The sequence below is a fragment of the Mandrillus leucophaeus genome, unplaced genomic scaffold, assembly GCF_000951045.1.
Source record: "Mandrillus leucophaeus isolate KB7577 unplaced genomic scaffold, Mleu.le_1.0 Scaffold1, whole genome shotgun sequence".
Lineage (NCBI taxonomy): Eukaryota > Metazoa > Chordata > Mammalia > Primates > Cercopithecidae > Mandrillus > Mandrillus leucophaeus.
In genome coordinates this window covers 11,410,218-11,428,981 of record NW_012098097.1, presented here as the reverse complement: position 1 = coordinate 11,428,981, position 18,764 = coordinate 11,410,218, and the positions used below count along the sequence as shown (strand labels likewise).

General features: G+C 39.9%; 1 protein-coding gene across 2 annotated transcripts in view; it reads right to left on the bottom strand.

Annotated features, from left to right (window-relative positions):
* TNRC6C (trinucleotide repeat containing 6C) overlaps positions 1-13,829 on the bottom strand; it is a 111,428-nt gene extending 97,599 nt beyond the window's left edge. For both annotated transcript variants that reach the window (XM_011988168.1, XM_011988095.1), the window contains exons 1-2: positions 13,803-13,829; positions 12,981-13,002 (exon numbers count right to left, since the gene is read on the bottom strand). The gene's annotated coding sequence lies outside the window, so the exon portion shown is untranslated. The remainder of the gene's footprint in view (positions 1-12,980; positions 13,003-13,802) is intronic.
* Between the last annotated feature and the right edge of the window lie 4,935 nt (positions 13,830-18,764).

Genomic DNA, 18,764 nt, shown 5'->3' with positions numbered 1-18,764 from the left:
ACACACACGGTTCCTGTCTTTATAGTTCATCATATAGTAGAAGAGACATTATCTTTAAAATGATTTCACAAATACAAACTTACACATTATTGTAAGCGTGATAAAAGGAACAGTGGGGCAAGAGAACCTAATTTAGGGATTCAGTAAGCTCCTTTGAGAAAGTGACAATTAAGCAAAGCCCGAAAAAGTATGTCAGGGTTAGCGAGGTAAAGTATGTCTGTGTGTGTGTGTGCGCGCACCTTGTACCTACAAACTCACTCCCACTCGCCTAGACAGTGCATGGAAAGGCCCTGAAATGGAAAAGAGCTTCTCGCCTTCGGGGGTTGAAGCCTAGCGGGGTTGTTTCACGAGGCTGGAGAGGTAGGCAGAGACCCTGGAAGGATTTTGGATTGTACCACTTGACCTGTAGCTGGGAGAGCACTGGGTGGTTCCATGGATGGATACTCCTCAGCGTTCCCGCCTGGCTGCCACACTAGGAGAAGCCTGGAGCTTCCAGTTTCAGAGAGAAACTCTAGAGACAGGCTGCTACAATTGTTAACCCACGGTGAGCTGAACAGCTGTGCAGTCATGGGTTGTCTGAGCTCAACAAGCACTTCAAGCTGTTGAGGTCTCTGAGACCCTGTGCAGACGCTAGCGCCATGTGGCTGGGAGGAGGCAGTGGTACCCTCCTTGTTCAGCTCCTCCACCCCAGCAGGAACGCAACATGGGAAAAGAAGTTCCCTATGATCCACCTTACATTCCTCACCCCGGACTGAACACAGCAGGGGAGCAGGGAGCGGGAGCACGCTGAGGTGCTTCTATCTTATTCAATCACTCAAGTCATACTACCAACACAGTCTTTTCTTTAAAAATTTATTTAGAAATATTTAAGACATTTTTAAAAAGGCATAAAGACCAAATAATTAACAAATCTCCATGGAGTCAATCTCCAGCTTAAGAAATAAAATGTCCCCATTCCACCAAAGTCCCACCTATCTTTCCCTCCCTGACTGTATACTCCACCTTCCCCCAGCAAAGATCATCACCATTCAGAACTGGGGTTTTATCAATTCCATACACTTCTCCTGAGAGGGAGTGCAGTGGCTAAGAGTATGGACTTGGGGTTGAAACTTCAGCTCTGCCACTTCTTTGCTGGGGATCCTGGGTAAGTTACTTAGCTTCTCCATCCCTCAGTCATGCCATCCGTAACATGCGGGCAAAGGCAGGGGGATAAAAGGGAGCTAAGAATCCCTTACTGAGAGAGTTCCTTGAGGACTGAATGCTAATCTATGTAAAGAATGGTTTAGAAGAGTGACTGGCACTTAGTACACAGTAAGCATTTATATTATAATAATCCTCTTTCTCTCAGAAGCAATGGAAACCACAGAAGTTAAATAATCATGTTAAACGAAGAACCACAGAGAATGACCTAAAGAAGGGAAGGAAGGCAGAGACTGCAGTAATTTAGAAGAGGTAATGACAGCTGTACTCAGGAATGGAGGATTAGATCTTAGTCTGGTTCTAAACCTCCCCCCTTAATTTGGTTCTCCTATCTCCAACAGTTTGGAAAGTGTTAGGGCACTAGATGAACGTTAATGAACAGCAATCCCATTATTTTTTAAATGTTTACAAAGCAAGTAGTCAAAGTGTTCTCTCCCACCCACCACCACAGGCACACCTGGTGCAGGACTCACAAGCCTGGCACACAGCTTATGCAGCCTCCCTGCAAGGAGAGCTGAGGCTAAGGATCTGGTTCCCCCAGTTACATGTGAGTGCATGTGACCTGGCAGGTACTGGCTGTGGGGGCCTGTAAGCATAGTACTGGAGACAGTGGCAGTTTCTGTGCAGGGGCCACATTGCCAACTGCTCCTTTCGTGGCTGTGAGAGACAGTGTCAGTGCTGCTTCCTGACCCCTGGTCTGCGGCAGTGGCACTGTGCTCTGGAAGCCGAGAGCCAGTGGGGCCTCTCAATTCTTCCTGGAGGTAGCAGCTCCTCAGGGAACTCTTTGGGGAGTCATTTCTGAGGGTCCAGCCTGGAGTTTAGCCCGCTTCAGCCCTTTCAGTGATTGTATATGCACCCAGTCCTCCATATTTTAAACCCATTTCTGCTTGTAACAGCTAGTTTCTATATTCTTCAGCCAAAATCTGGTTAAGAGTATAGACTTTTTTAGCAAGGAGTTTTATTTATTTATTATTGAGATGGAGTCTTGCTCTGTTGTCCACGCTGGAGTGCAATGGCATGATCTCGTCTCACTGCAACCTCTGCCTCCTGTCAAGCGATTCTCTTGCCTTGGCCTCCCTAGTAGCTGGGATTACAGGAGGCCGCCACCACGCCCAGCTAATTTCTGTAATTTTAGTAGAGATGGGGTTCTGACATGTTGGCCAGGTTGGTCTGGAACTCCTGACCTCAGGTGATCCACCCGCCTCAGCCTCCCAAAGTGCTGGGATTACAGGCATGAGCCACGTGCCCGGCCCAAGTAGTACACTGAAATCTTCCATCTACCTAGACAGCATCACAGGACATGGTATGAGCTAGGAATATCACTGTTTCCTTAGAATGGTATCACTGTTAAAAGGACCCTCAGTTAGAATCCCCTGGGCTGCCACCATCAGTCTAAAGTATAATAACAAGTAGGTGTGAAATGGATGACAGCGGTATATTTTAAAAGTAACTTTTTATAGGTAAATGCTAACTGGGAGGGACATTTTAACCTACACATTTTAACACATCTTCTTTCTGAAATTTGAATGCACCTTACAATTGGTGTATAAACATAACAAGGTTTCCTCATTCATGCTCCACCTCTGTGAACAGGACGTTATTGAATCGATGATATGTCCTATGACTAATATCATCTCGGAACTTAAGAAACAAGCTTTTGTAAGATAAAGCATAGAACTTCTCTTATGCATGGACACCCCCACACAATGAAAAAAATTGTCAAAAATCAAGCAGTAACTCTAGTCATTTCAGAATATATATTCAAAGATTCAGAGTTTAACATTTTAAATTTAAATTTACTCAGACATAAGATTGTTTGCAAATGTGACTACGTAAGAGAACTATTCTCTTGTGCCAACATAATCAGTGATTCCAAGGAATCTTTTTGTTATTACCATTTCTTCTGCAGCCTATACAGCAGCAAACATTGTGGCGAGAAGTTGCCTTAGAACAAAGGGATGGGAGCAGAAGACAGCTCTGAGTACAGAGGGTCCATCTGCTGTGCTCATCAGCAGTCCCGGAGGGATACAAAGCGGTGCCTTCTGTTTGTTCAGTGGATGCTTCTGGCTGATGCATCACCGTGGCAACGTTTGGAGCCCAACTCAAAATGAGCACAGACTCATTAACTACAAACTACATTAACTTAGTGTCTGCTGCTAATGAAAAATGCCGTTCAGAGGTATTTTCTATTCTAGCATATTATAGCTACCTCTCTAAAAGGTACTAAATGCCACTCTCAATACATCACAGATTAGATGACATAAATGTTAAAAGAAAGCAAAATTATTTTAATAATGACTATAAACAGTAAGAATCATTTCATTAAAAGGTTGCTTTGGCCCTTGGATACTCCTGCTGTAAGAAAATGTACTATTTATCATATATGCAAGTATATCTAAGTTCTTTTTAAACAACAGGCTTATTTAGAAGATCAATTTAGAAAATGTTGCTAACAGCATATGTTAAAGCTGAGTAATCAAGACAGCATTAATGCACACTGGCTGTCCTATAATCTTCTCATTTGAAACACTGATCATAACACTCTCCAAGTGAGGCAACACACCGGACAAAACATTAAAAGCAAAGAAAGTCCACTGGGTGCAGAGCTTGTCAGTTCCCTTAACTCCTTCTTGACCACATCTCTTTTCATGCTAAATCATCCTGAATTGAATAAGCTCTCAGAACAAACGGCAAATCCTAAATCTCATGAAACACAGAAGATAAGTGGAATTATGTTTCAAATGTGTTCTCCCAGGACTGATAAATTGTGAAATAGCAGTAATCCTAGGATATTTTCCTTCTGAAAGTGCAGAATTCTACAACCTGCCAGAAGAGGGAGCCAAAGTTAAACGACTCCAACATTTAGTAAGACAAGGCTGGTGCAGGAGGAGAAAAATTGGCCTTATTTCAAACTGATTTGGAAAAGCCTTCTTATTCTCTTAGGCAAAAGAGCACAACTCCTCTTTGATGCCTCGCATGGTAGACCAATCCCCATCTCTCACTTTGGCCTCACTTCATACCCTATTTCACAGCTTCCTGTTTGTTTAGTTCATGGAAAATGTCATACTCCATCCGGCCACAGGCTCTTTACAAATGCTGTTCCCTTTCTATGTAGGAGTGTTCCCTGGCCTAGTTGGGTCCTGTTCACCCTTCAGACTCCATGTCGCATTACCCAGGGATGCCTTCCACAACTCCTGCCAAGTTTGGGCTCCTTTGTTGATGCTGTCACACAGTCACCATCCCAGTTAGTAAGGATACATGTATCACTGTGGTTGAGATTTATGCCCATTCCTCATAAGACTCAGCTCCATGAGAGTGGGAAGTGTATCTCTATTTTTTCTTCCCATAGCAATCAGCCAATCAGCACAGTACCAAGCAAATAGTAGGTGCTCAATAAATATCTGCTGGAACAAATGATTAGTTAGCCCACTTAGTTTCTAAGTTCTGCCTATTCTATCAATCATCACTACCCTTCCCTGTCTACCCCTGCCACTTAGCTAGTCAGCTGGAGTCTGAACTGTGCACTGGTCTAACTGTACCTGCTGCCTCCAGCCCTCTCTCTCCTCCTGTTTAATTCATCTTCAATTCTGCATGTTCAGTGATCTTTCTAAAGCACAAATCTCATGATGTCACTCTCCCACTTAAAACTCTCCAACTGCTCCCACTCTGGTCTACAAGATCATCTAAAGTCCTTAGGAAGGTGTTCAAGGACTGTATGAGCCAGCTTCCCACCTTCCACCTCTCTCAAAAGAGCTGAAAAACAGTTTCAACTCTTTTTTGGGGTAGAACAGCTTGGTAAGGGTGCTCAGTTTTAATGACCTACTGGATGGGTTTAAGATGACTGGGATAAGGCAACCCTTCCTTGTCCTTGCTTTCATAGCAAACTTAGGGCACAACTGGGAGTGGCCCAGCTCTAGTATGCACTTAACTCATTCGTATCAGTATTTTCCTTTTCCAATTCTCACTTACTTTTAAAAATAGGTATATTTTCTTACAGAGATACAAATATTTGATGAAAAGATGACCAAACCTAAATCCTTTCAGGTAGAAAGAGTGAGATAAATAAATCACAATCAACCTCACTGACCATCTGCTGGGTCCTCACTGCACCGGCTGCCACCTCACTCAGCAGCTCCTCTGCTGCCAACATTGTAAAATTTCCTTTTTGTACTTTCCTTAGAGCCTGACTTCTCACACCTGGAAGCATCTGTTCCCCTACCCGCCACTGGCCATGAAATGCTTATACTGACCTACTGATACCTGGCTGAGATAAAGAAGTTACAATGTCAGAACATTTTATTGCATTCATTTGCATATACATATATTTGCTTATCTGCCTGGCTCTTTCCACTAAAATATCTCTTTGAGAACGGGGAACTTTTTAAAAAAAGCTTTTATTTTAGGTTAGGAGGTACATATGAAGGTGTGTTACACAGGTAAACTCATGTCATGGGGGCTTAATGTACAGATTATTTCATCACCCAGGTATTAAGCCCAGTGCCCAACAGCGATCCTTTCTGCTCCTCTCCCTCCTTCCACCCTCCACCCTCAAGTAGACCCCAGTGTCTGTGGTTTTCTTCTTTGAGAACAGGGAACTGATCTCTGCCATCTAACAGGTATTTATTAACTGTTTAAGTTAATTAATGAATTAACTAGCCATCTCTAGGTGGCAAAATGTGACTAATATTTAGCTCATTTATTAATGTAATCTTTAGTTATGCTAAAAGCTAGATAAAATGTGATTCTCTTTGAAAGTGCATATTTTCTGGTATTACTATTTACAAGTAACTACACACACAGAAAGAAGGGAAATGACTGAGGCATGTAGACAACTAAGCTGTAGTGATGAGTCTTTCTGCCCATCTCTAGAGGTCAATTTACTATCAGAAACCAATCTGGAAAAAGAAAATAAATAACAATGAAAAATGGGCAAGACTTCAAAAGACGCTTCACCAAGAGAGATGTACAGATGACAAATAAGCACATGAAAATAAGGTGCAACATCATTAGTCATTAGGTTAATGCCAATTAAAAGTGTAATGAGATACCACTACATACCTATTAGAATGGCGAAAATTATGAAGATGACCATACCACGCATTGGTGAAGATGTAGAACTGTGAAATAGTATAAACACGTTGGGAAAGAGCTGTGCAATTTCTTGAAAAATGAAACATACACCTATCATATGCATTTACCCAAGATAAATGAAAGTATACAGCCATATAAAGACTTCTACATAAATATTCAAAGAAGTTTTACTCAATAGCTCAAAACTAGAAAAACGCAGATGTCCATGAACAGGAGAATGAAGAGGATAAACAGCTGTGATACACCTACACAATGGAACACTGCTCAGCAATAAAAAGGAATGAACTACAGATACACACTACAGCATGGATGAATTTCAAAAGCAATACACTGTGTGAAAGGGGCCAAAGGGCACAGTGTAGGAGTCCCTCAATACGATGTTCTAGAAATAAAAACTCTTTTATAGAGGCAGACAGCAGATCAGTGTTTGCCTAGAGACAGATGGGGGGAGGGTGGGGACAGAAGAGATAGATCAGAAAAGGTCAGGAGGACACCTTCAGGGATGATGGGTCATGGTGATGGTTTCACAGGTGAATACATGCCAACTCTTATCTAATTGTTCTCTTTAAATAGAATGTCAACGATAACTCAATAAAGTTGTTTTTAAAAAACACAGAAAAGAGCGGGCGCCTATAGTCCCAGCTACTTGGGGGGCTGAGGCAGGAGAATGGCATGAACCCAGGAGGCAGAGCTTGCAGTGAGCAGAGATCGAGCCATGCACTCCAGCCTGGGCGACTGAGTGAGACTCTGTCTCCAAAAAAAAAAAAAAACCACACACAGAAAAGAAACTGGTCTGGGTAACAAATGATTTCTTGGAAAGCAGACTGTCAGCATCGTTTAGAGTTATAAACTGTAACTTTGTCTAAACTTAGAAACTGCCTTTGTGTTTAAAGTTTTAGTGAAAAGTTATATGAAACAGAGATGTGAACTTTCACTTTGTCTGAGACTCAGGAGAAATGCCCTCGGGAGGCGCCCCCGGAGCCTTCCTTGCTCACCAGGCTCACTTCCTTTCTTTCACAATTTGTTCAAGAACTTACACGTTCATGTACCTACTTGGAGGCTCTGGCAATACATTTTTACCCTTTTGAATAACCTATATATTTTTAAAATGTCTCATCTTAATACATTCTTTTGTTTCCATGGAAAAAATTTAATATTTATTACATGTCCCCCTTGGAATTTAACAGTAAAATAAACACTTCAAACATAAAACAACATAGCCAAAGAAAGAAATATCCAATATTTCAAAACCTAAAAGATGCCATCCCCTGAAGATATCTCATACAATCAATTTCTTAGGCATTTCCTTCAGCCTTAAAAACATCCTAAGTGTCTAAGTTCCTTCCTAAAATTAATAATTATACTGACAGCAAATACAGAATACTTATGTCTCCAGCCCCATTATGTGGCTGTAGAAAAAACATGAAAAACATGTATTTCTATGTATGACTATAAAATTGGGAAGATATGCTATAAACCTCAATTCTCACTACTTTTCATTCTGATTGATAGAAAACTTTGTATGTTTAGAATGAGCCTAAGCACACTGCCAATACTTTGTGACTCTAAAACCTCCATCACTCAATGGAAGACTACCGGAAGACTACAGCTTCAACTGACTTACATTATTAACAAAAGAACCTAGAGGTTTTGTTTACCAATTACAAACTGAATGCATGGTAAAGTTTAATACCTCACTGCAAAACTGATATTATACTCTTTACAAACAAGATTAGGATACTAATGAAATGTATGAATTTAGGCTGAGCTGGTGGCTCAAGCCTATAATCCCAGCACTTTGGGAGGCTAACATGGGTGGATTGCTTGAGTGTGAGACCAAGCTGGGCAACACAGCAAAACCCTGTCTGTATACAAAAATACAAAAATTAGCCAGGCACTGTGGCATGCACCTGTAGTCTCAGCTACTTGGGAGGCTGAGGCGGGGGGAATCACTTAAGCCTCGGAGGTGGTGGTTGCAGTGAGCTGTGTTTGTGCCACTACATTCCAGCCTGGGTGATAGAGTTATACTCTCAAAAAAAGTATAAATTCACATGTACATGACTTAAAAATCGTAATTCAGGCCAGGTGCAGAGGCTCACGCCTGTAATCCCAGCAGTTTGGGAGGCTGAAGCGGGCGGTACATGAGGTCAAGAGATTGAGACCATCCTAGCTAACATGGTGAAACCCTGTCTCTATGAAAAAATACAAAAATTAGCTAGTGGTGGCGTGCATCTGTAGTCCCAGCTACTCTGGAGGCTGAGGCAGCAGAATCGCTTGAACCTGGGAGGTGGAGATTGCAGTGAGCCAAGATCGCACCACTGCACTCCAGCCTGGGTGACAAGCAAAACTCCACCTCCAAAAAAAAAAAAAAAAAAAAAAAATCATAATTCATTAATGATATGGAGCATGAACTACAATGGGTCATGAAGATATTCATTTTCATACACGGTAAGATTAACTTTGAGCTTTTTGTACGAAAACATCTACTTTATGAACTTAAATCTGGCTAAAACCACTGAATTAAATTTTCACATTTATGAGAACTATCATAGTTAATCATTAAAAAAAACCCTCACTCAATCCATGAAAATACTCAGAAAACAATACTGAAAACGCAGGCTCCCAAGTCATCACATCACAAAAAAAGCTATTATTACCTGTGGCTAAATTAAGGGCAGTGCCGAAAATAAAGAAAACTGATTACTCATGATGGTCATAAAACCCATGCCAGTCGGAAGTGACACTTGGACCCCAGTTACTCCACAGAGAACTACAATGTACAAGTTAATGGCAACAGGATTATATCTGATTCCCTTTTCCCCCAGTACGAGAGCATCAGGGTCTCACTAAGGGTAACAGGTCACCGTGTTCGGCTGTCTCTTTCTTTGGTCACCAATGCAAAGACAATATTCAGTGGAATTTACAAAGGGCTAGTTTGTTTATGAATAGGCTCCCACAGAGGTTTTCAAATTGCTTGGTGCAGCTCCTTGAAGGGATAGGGATCCAGGAGTGCTAACTGTGGGGGAGCAGTGGAGAGTCCATATAAATATATATTTATGTGTATGAATTCATAGAGAGACGCATTCAAGGATGGGTAATAAACTGTTAATGGGTAAACATCTCAGGATAGAAGAATTTCAAGTGAACTTTAATTTCTCTTTAATCTCAAATTATTTTCAATGAGAATATGTAACTTTTGTTTTTCATCACAGGAGGGAAAACTAAGAAAAAGTTGACTACGACAAGAGTCTGAGACAATCCAGGAAAAGGCCTCTAGGTATAGAAACATGCCCAGATTCCTTAAGAGTGCAGGACATCAACCCCACTGGAGGGTTTGCAGACTCAAAGGCATAGAGGAAAATCAAGGGGGAGTCAAGAGGAGGAAACTGATGAAAGCCAAAGTGAATCAACTATTTGAGTGAAAACCCCCAGGGCTGAATAACAGTGTATCTCCCAGCTGCAGAGATAACGTGGTTCCCATCATCACATCAGGGTAGGACGGGGGGTATGAATGTTGGCAGCATAGTGTTTCACACGAACGTACTCACTTGGCCTGAATCTTAAAAAGAAAATGACCCAAACAAAGACATCACAGGTCAGAATTTGAAAAGATAGCCAGGAACAAAATTTCTGTTTAGTGGTAATTTTACAAAGCAGACTTTCTAGAAAGCTAATTTTCAGATTTGTGGGGGGAGGGTAGGAAAGCATGCTATGTATTAGATTAAGCTTTTCAAAAAAGATATATTTCTAGTTAGCTTCAGTTCAGCATTAGTCTTTTAAATAAAAATTCATAGTTCAAGTTTGATGGTTATAGCCAGATGCAAACTTTTTTTAAGTATAATTAATGCTATAATGAAGACTCATCTATTAAGAATGGATTAGAGTAGCTAATATTCTCCAGGAGAAGGTAGAGGGGTATCATAGATGAGCATGCCATATATTCTAAAATGTTCCTTGAAAATGTTTAAAACAAACCCATATTTAAAGCACTTCTATTACTGAGAAAATTAAGTCAAATATAATGCTAAATAATTGGGGCATGGCTTTACTAATACTACTAGTTGAGTGGTGTATAATACTGCAGAGCAAGGGAATTTCTAATTGATTTGGTCTAGTTTGAGCTAATTATCAAAACCAAAATTATTCAAACTTCTACAGTGTTAATTGATTCAGTATATTATACAATCTAATTTATAACTGTAGCCTCTCTCTTAAGAGTATCCAACTCTTGAACTCTCTCAAATTGCTAAACACTTTCCTATATTCAAACAACGCAGGGCCTTGAGACTTCTGGGTGCTGCCTTGTGGCAAATGTGGCCCCTGCCCTCATGGACACACAATCTGGAGCAAGGGAGGGAAGTCAAAACGCTAGAATGTTAGAAAACCGTCAATTTTATATGTGAACACTAATACAAGTACTATAACATGTATCATATGTACAGTCAGGCCAGCCTGTGTCACCCGACAAAAGTGTCCAGTCAGAAAGTTGGAACCAGTATTTCTCAGGCAATGAATTTTGGTTTGAATCAGTGATAATGAAGAGTCTGAGAAAAACGTAAACCTTGATGCTGCTAATATTCATCAATGAATTACCTAGCAGTACTGTTAAATTATTTATAATTCAAAAAGCCTCTTTTGTTTGGAAAGACATTAATTATTACTACAACCCATTCTAAGGCTACCTAGTAGTTACTGATAAACTGTACCCAAAGGAACCGTATTTTAGAGGATACAGAAGGATAAGAGAAAAATCCAGTAGCGTTTGGAGTTACCAATGAAAATTCTCAACAGAGGCCGGGCATGGTGGCTCACGCCTGTAATCCCAGCACTTCGGCAGACCAAGGAGGGGGCGGATCATTTGAGGTCAGGAGTTCGAGATCAACCTGGCCAACATGGTGAAACCCTGTCTCTACCAAAAATTACAAAAAATTAGCCAGGTGTGGCCATGCACGCCTGTAATCCCAAATTACAGGGTGGGGGTGGGGTGATGCTGAGGCAGGAGAATCACTTGAACCTAAGGGTGCGGAGGTTGCAGTGAGCCCGAGATCACGCCACTGTACTCCAGCCTGGGCGACAGAGCAAGGCTCCATCTCAAAAAAAAAAAAAAAAAGTAAAAGAAAATTCTCATCAGAACAGTAATAGGAAATAATAGCTCTGCATAAAGTGGTGGGACAATGTAATTCACAATCACTATTCAGTAATACGCAATTTGTCACTACTTGAGGAGAAAACAATGACAATGATGAAGAATATAGCTGGTACTAAATCAGACTGAAAAATTCAAAATGTTAAAACAAAAAAAAAAAAAAAAAAGAAAAAATGGATGATCCAGAACAGTTAATTCTGTATTTTGAAATGACAATAGTAAGAAACCATTGTTTTTCATTCAAGATCATAAATTCATACACAACTATGTACCATAACCCTTTAGAACCCTTCTGGAAAAGTGTTATGTAAATTCACAGTGCTTCTGAGAGTATAAGAGAGAAAAATGTCCTCTTTGCTATGCTGCTCATGTGACTCTAGTCTAGAGGCTTGGAGACCTGGGCTCCCTCAAGTCTTGTTTTTACCATTAACTGGTTCTTAAGTAAGAACCAGCCTCTTAATTCACACTAGGAGATGATCTGTAAACGAATTCCTTTCCTGTTCAACTATGAAGTTCAAATGAGATAATATATATAACCTTAACTTTGAAAACTATAAATGTCTCACAAAAGCACAGTATTACCTGTGAGAGTGCATGTGTCTACATGTACAGTTGTGTACATGTGATGGTCCAGTGGAAAATAAAAACTTCAGAATAACAGTTATAGTAAACCTGTACTGAGCACCAGTTATATGGTAGGTACTGAGCCATTTTCCTGCATGATCTCAATTAGTCTTTTTTCTTTTACATTTTATTTTTAATTGACAAATAATTGTATTAAGTCTTTGTAACAGCTTTATGAGGTATGAACCATTCACTACCTTTCTCATTTTAAATACGAGATGCCTGAAGGCTAAAGAAGTGAAGTAACTTGTCCCAAATTAAACAGAGCTAGTGTATGTGACTCCTGAGTGTATGCTCTTAACCACTGGGAAATAACTAAACATACAGGTATAAAATGAAGAGGCTTGGAGTGTGGCTTTCCGTTTGTTCATTCTGAATCTCCAGCACATCACAGGAGTGCCTGAGTTACAGCGAGAAATGTGTGTGTTTCCACCAACACCTTTTATGATAACCAGCAAATTCTGGACTTGAAGGATAAAAAGAGAAATCTTTTACATATCAATAAGCAAAGAGGGAATCCAGAAAGAATGTACCGTTCTTATTATAAAGGATAGTTGGCAATGAGAAACTGGAACCTTAAAAAAATGCAGACATCCTTTCATTGTTCCTATTCAAACTGAATCAACTTTATCAGTTCAATCCTGTTTGGTGGAAATCAAACCAAAAGAAAATGTAAAAGCATTGCTTGGAAAGCTAATATAACATTCTTCAGGCATTTCTGATTAACCAAATGCCAATGAGATGTGGATGTAAAACCAGTGATAAATGAGGAATTTCACAATGAATAATAAAAAATAGTTTCAAAGGCAGGCTTAGATTCTCGTTTTTTAACCATCAATTAAAAAAAAAAAAAGTCATCCTGACCATAAAAATTTTGGTACCACCATATATGTACCCCCCTAAACATAAATAAACTTACCTTTGGTTTTTTGATCAGCAGCCTGAAAAAAAAAAAAAAAGAAAAAAACTCTTTAGGAATAATGTGTAGAATGTACACATCTATGAAAGTTTATAAGCAAACTTTTAGTATTGAAAATTTTTAAAATGAGTTTTTGCCCAGTTAATTTATGACAATTTATTAGTGGGAAAAATGTGTAACTGTCTACATGCCGTTGATTTCATATCAATATTAATCTAAAGGCACAAAATTCTATCTGGAGCTCATTTAAACTCTGTAATTTTAACAGGCTCTAACAGGTATACAGTTTAAACTACAAGATACATTAAACTAGGTAAGAACAAAGACAAATGGCATAACTTGGTATTTTAAATGCCAAAAAATTCAAGCTTGACTATAAAGTTTACAGTAGGGCTTTTATTTTTAATTTTTACTAATAGGATTCATAAAAGAACATTTGCCAAAGCTGCAAAAACAAACAAACAAACAAACAACATTTCTAGCTTTTCTAATAAGATCAGCTGAATGGCCCTTTCTTCATTTATTAGACATGGTTGTTCGGGACAGTTTATTTTAAGTAGAACAACATGGACACATGTTACTACCAGCAACTAAAACACAGCTTCCTTAAAACACAGCTCTAACACTTCCACTTCCAAGTTAGACATTTATGGCTGTCACCTGTATTTATTTCACCGGTAGAATATCTATTATTTGATAATTATAGACTTGGCGTATTGATTTAAAATGTAACAGAATGAAACCTTGTCATGTAATGGCTATGATGATGCAAATGAGACACACAATGATACAAAGACAATGAAGTAGGAACTTCAGCCAAACCTTTTTCTGAGCACCTTCCTTCTTTTTCTTTTCTTCCTGCTTTTTCTTTTTCTTTTCTTCCATCAAACGTTCCTCTTCTTGTGTTTCTTGCTCTTTCTCCCTATTAAATACAAAGAAAACTAGTATAAGTTTGATGATCATGTTAAGTCAAACAATGAAAAAGTATTAGCTGCTTCAAGTCTTGAGTCAGAATTTCGCATATGGAATACAGAAGGACCCTCTGAAAAGGTGCTAGAAAGGGACACTTCCCTAACAGCACTGCAGGTTGCCCTGACTTCTTCAGTAGCCAGCTGTCTCATTCATTCAGCCCACATTGTTGAACACTAACCCATCATCAGGCATTGCTGAGGATAAGGGCATGATATGGAGTAAGATACAACTCCTACACTCAAATAGTCTGTATTTGAGAAACACAGACCAGTATTACTCAAAGTACTATCTCAGGGACCACCATCATTAGAATCATCGGGGTACCTATTAAAAAACATAGATTCCTAGTTTCCACCTTAGCAAAACCAAATCAGAATCTTTGGAGGTGATTCTTATGCACGCTATAATTATGTTTGTTTGATAAGCCAATTTTATTAAAAATAAAGATTCCACACAGCATGGTGAGCTAGTATAAAGATACGCTGGGACACAACATAGAGCAATTCTGCTCAGAAGGGGTCACAGCAGCCTATGAGCTAGTGCTGAAAACCTGTAAAGGAGTTTGGCTGGATAGGGTGTTATGTCAGTGACCGAGTCATCGACTATTTGCTCCAAAGTCACCCTTAAACACTTCCTCTGCAATAATGACAGAGTTCCTTTAAACAAATCTCCTTTCAGTGAGTACAACATGGAGCTTTCTCAGTAGAGGGCACCCTAGGGACACTGCAGGAGGAAGGTGCCCTTCTGCTGTTTCTAGCTGCTGGGGGAAGTGGGGGTAGGCGTGTGGGTGTGAGGCCACCCTGCAACGGCTCCAGCCATGGGCCCAGCATGGGCAGTTTCTCAGCAACCTTGTGGCTCTGGTGTGGTCTAGTGTCATCTTCTCATGACCATCTCAACACAGACACTGTGGGCTCAGGTCTTCTGTCACTCACCCCATCCACAGATTTGTCCCTTGTGATCCTCCCTAGCCTTGGGGAGGGGCCTCCTTCCAAAGTTGGTCCTTCCCTGGACACTTTCCTCAGGCCTAGGTACCATATAGTTTTCTATAGCTACCCTTTTATCACAGTTTAATTATTCCTTACATCAAACTTTCCTAGTTTCTAAATCCCAGTTGGACCCAGACTGATACAGACAGGAAGGATTTAACACACTATGCAGAAGTAAAAACATACACAAAAGTCTTAGCAAAACATCATCATCCACCCATGAATGTTTTGAATGTATTAATTTTGGAGTTTTTAATTTGTAAATGTGTTTTCTATACAACTACATGCATAAGGAATTTCAATCTAGTGTCAGCTAATCCATATTTAAATAACTATCATAAGAAAAATTTAAATTACATGGTGGTGGGTGTGTCTTAATGAATATTTTTCTTTAAACAGTGGTTCTCAGTCTTTGTCCTTCAGAATTACCTGAAGAGCTTCAAAAATCTCCAATGGCTGCAACCCATGCCAGGGAAATCTCTGGGAAAGGAACTCGAGCACTGGCAGTTTTTAAAGCTTCCAGATGTGACTCCATTTTCAATCAAGGTTGAGAAAACACTGTTTTTAAAGGAGGTGTGCACGTGTATCCAGTTTGGAAAATGATTATTCATTATATTAGATGATACCTTCCAGGGATGTTTTCATGCTAAAAGGCACAGAGACACCAAGAAATCTGCACTTACAGCCTTCCTATAAGGGACAGGCAACCCCTGTGAGTGATGGTTTTGCTATTATCAGGCTGAAGCTAAAATCTAGGGAAAAAGTGAACAAAAACCAAGCACATAGTAACTGTCCACTGCTATTGTTATATTTTCTTAATCTACAGTACAATAAGACCCTTAAGCTACCTCCCAATATTACACTTAATAAAGTAGACAATATAAGCTAACTTTTAAAACATATTTAATAAATGGAATAAACATGATTTTTGCTTAATTCTATTAATCTACAAATTAGTTAGAGCTAGTTATTCCCTCAGCAACACAGTTCAGATTTTACTTTAATGGTAAAATAGAATGTTGTCAATAAAGAGCCCAAGTAGCCATGAGATCTCACACTTTCTTACCTGTGTTCGTGTTTATATGACAAAGCCTAATTCAGATATTTGCTCTTTAACAAAGTTTCTCTAATGTCCCCCTAGCTGCTTAGCAGTAATCTCTTCTAGCTCCAATCCTGTGTTCAATTTCTGCTATTTTTCATTAATAATTTTTAAAAATATCAACATCTAATCACATTTTTACTTTATAAATAGAGTTTTGGGTATCTTTAAGAAACTTCTATGACTATTTTTCACTTAATGATATACTGCAGTATGCATGGGGAGGCTAAGTTTGTTCACATCTCTACATGATACACTTAAGACTGCTATTTCTTGATTCATTTTTAATTTTTATTTTATTTTTTTGAGACAGGGTCTCACTCTGTCACCCAGGCTGGAGTGCAGTAGCACAATCTTGGCTCACTGCAACCTCTAACTCCTGGGCTTAAGCTATCATCCGACCTTGGCCTCCCGAGTAGCTGCGGTTACAGGTGGGCGCCACCACACCCAGCTAATATTTGTATTTTTGTAAAGACGGGGTTTCTCCATGTTGCTCAGGCTAGTCTCAAACTCCTAACCTCAAGTGATCCACCCACCTCGGCCTCCCAAAGTGCTGGGATTACAGGTGTGAGCCACCAAATCCGGCCTAATCTGAGACCTTAACAGTTTAATTCCTGTAATGATGACTGTGGATTTGGCTCTTATATCACACTCATCACTATTTTTAGTTAAATCAATAAACGGCATCTACTTTATAAAGAATATGCAAATGTGGTTGGGTGCTGTGGCTCACGTTTGTAATCCCAGCACTTTGGGAGGCCGAGGTGGGCAGATCACTTGAGACCAGCCTGGCCAACATGGCAAAACCCCATCTCTACTAAAAATACAAAAATTAGCCGGACGTGGTGGTGCCTGCCTGTAGTCCCAGCTACTTGGGAGGCTGAGGCAGGAGAATCACTTGAACCGGGAGGTGGAGGTTGCAGTGAGCTGAGATCACACCACTCCACTCCAGAGGGAGACTCCATCTAAAAAAATATGTAAATGTTTGCTACAGAACTCCGTAGTATACTGTGATTACATTTTATTTTTTGTGTAACTTTTTTCTACAGCTCCAAATTGTTCCTTCTTTTCCTCTGTTTTCCTGGCAAAAATTGTTTTTGTTTTTCATGCCTCTCTTCCCACCTCAAGTTAAAAACACAGCACTCTTAGACCCCCTTTCCAGAGGCTTCAGCGCAGCTCTGTCTGGGGTGGGAGCACTCTGCTAGAGCTTTCTTACAGCCTGAAGTTACATTTCTTTGTAGTAAAATAGATATTATGTAACACTTACCATCTTAAGCATTTTAAAATATAAGTTCATTAGTGCTACATTCACATTGTTGTACAACCAATCTCCAGAACTCTTTTCATCTTGCAAAACTGAAACTCTGTCCCTATTAAACAGCAACTCTCCATTCCCCTCTCCCCAGCCACCACTCTACTTTGTCTCTATAAATTTGACTACTCCAGGGACCTCACTGTGGTTCTGAGTTGCAATTCCTTAATGTTTAGTGACATTGAGCATCTTTTCACATGTAGTTGGCCATTTGCATATTTTTAAAGGAGTCTATAGTTATTCTCTTATCATAAAACTTCCGTTTGGATCACTGCATGATTTCTATCCAACCCAGGCTGATACAGTGGAAAGGTGGAACAGATTAAGCAGGAGCAATGGTACATATAACAGACATCATCACCCACCCATTAATGTTGATACAAATTTCTTAACTCAGTCATCCCATGACTACTTCTCCTTGATTTACTCCCTCAATTTGCTGAAAAACATTCAAGTATCTTTTCCAGAAAGGGTGGGGGGAAGTCAATTTTTAGAGGCAATGCATGTCTAAAGATAGTTTCAGGGTACCTTTCTATGTGACTGGTGGCTTGGCTTGGCTGAGTATAAACACTCCAGGCTGAAGGTCAGTTTTGAAGACCTGGTGTCACTGTATGCTAGCATCCAGTCACATTCAAGAGAAATATGATGTCATTCTGCTTTTCAGTCCTTTTTAGGTGATTTTTTTTTTTCTTTTTTTAAGACAGGGTCTTGCTCTCTGACCCAGGTTAGAGTATGGCTCACTGCAGTCTCAACCTCCTGGACTCAAGTGATCCTCAGACCTCAGTCTTCTGAATAGCTGGGGCTACAGGTGTGCGCCACCATGTCCAGCTAATTTTTAAATTTTTCGTAGAGATGGGGTCTTGCCTGCCCAATCTGGTCTCAAATTCCTGGGCTCAAGCAATCTCCTGCCCTGGCCTCCCAAAGTGCTGGGATTACCAGTGTGAGGCACCAAGCCTGGCCATGCTTTATTTTTTCCACTTGATCCCTAAGGTTCTGAAATTTCAGGGTGATGTGTCTTTTCTCCCCCATTATTTGTGTGTGGCATTTGGCTGATGCTTTTAGCTCATACCTTTCAGTTCTTTATTTTCTTGAAAACACCTTCCTTCTGTTTCTAAATAACAACATACTGAACCTCCTGGATTGATCACCTGTAACTGTGTTGTTTCTCTTATGTTTTCTACTCTTTTTCAATTGGTGCTTCTATCTTGAGGGTGCTTGATTCAACTTGATCTTCTAATCCTTCTGCTGAGTTTTTTATTGTGATGTTTAAAATTGTTAACTTTCTTGTGCTCTTGAATGCTCCTTTTCCACAACACCCTCTTCTTGTTTTAGGTGACCAAAATCATCTCTATTATTTTCTCTGAAAATCTTCTAAGTTTTCTGCATATCTTTGTTCCTTCCCTGGATGCCTCTTC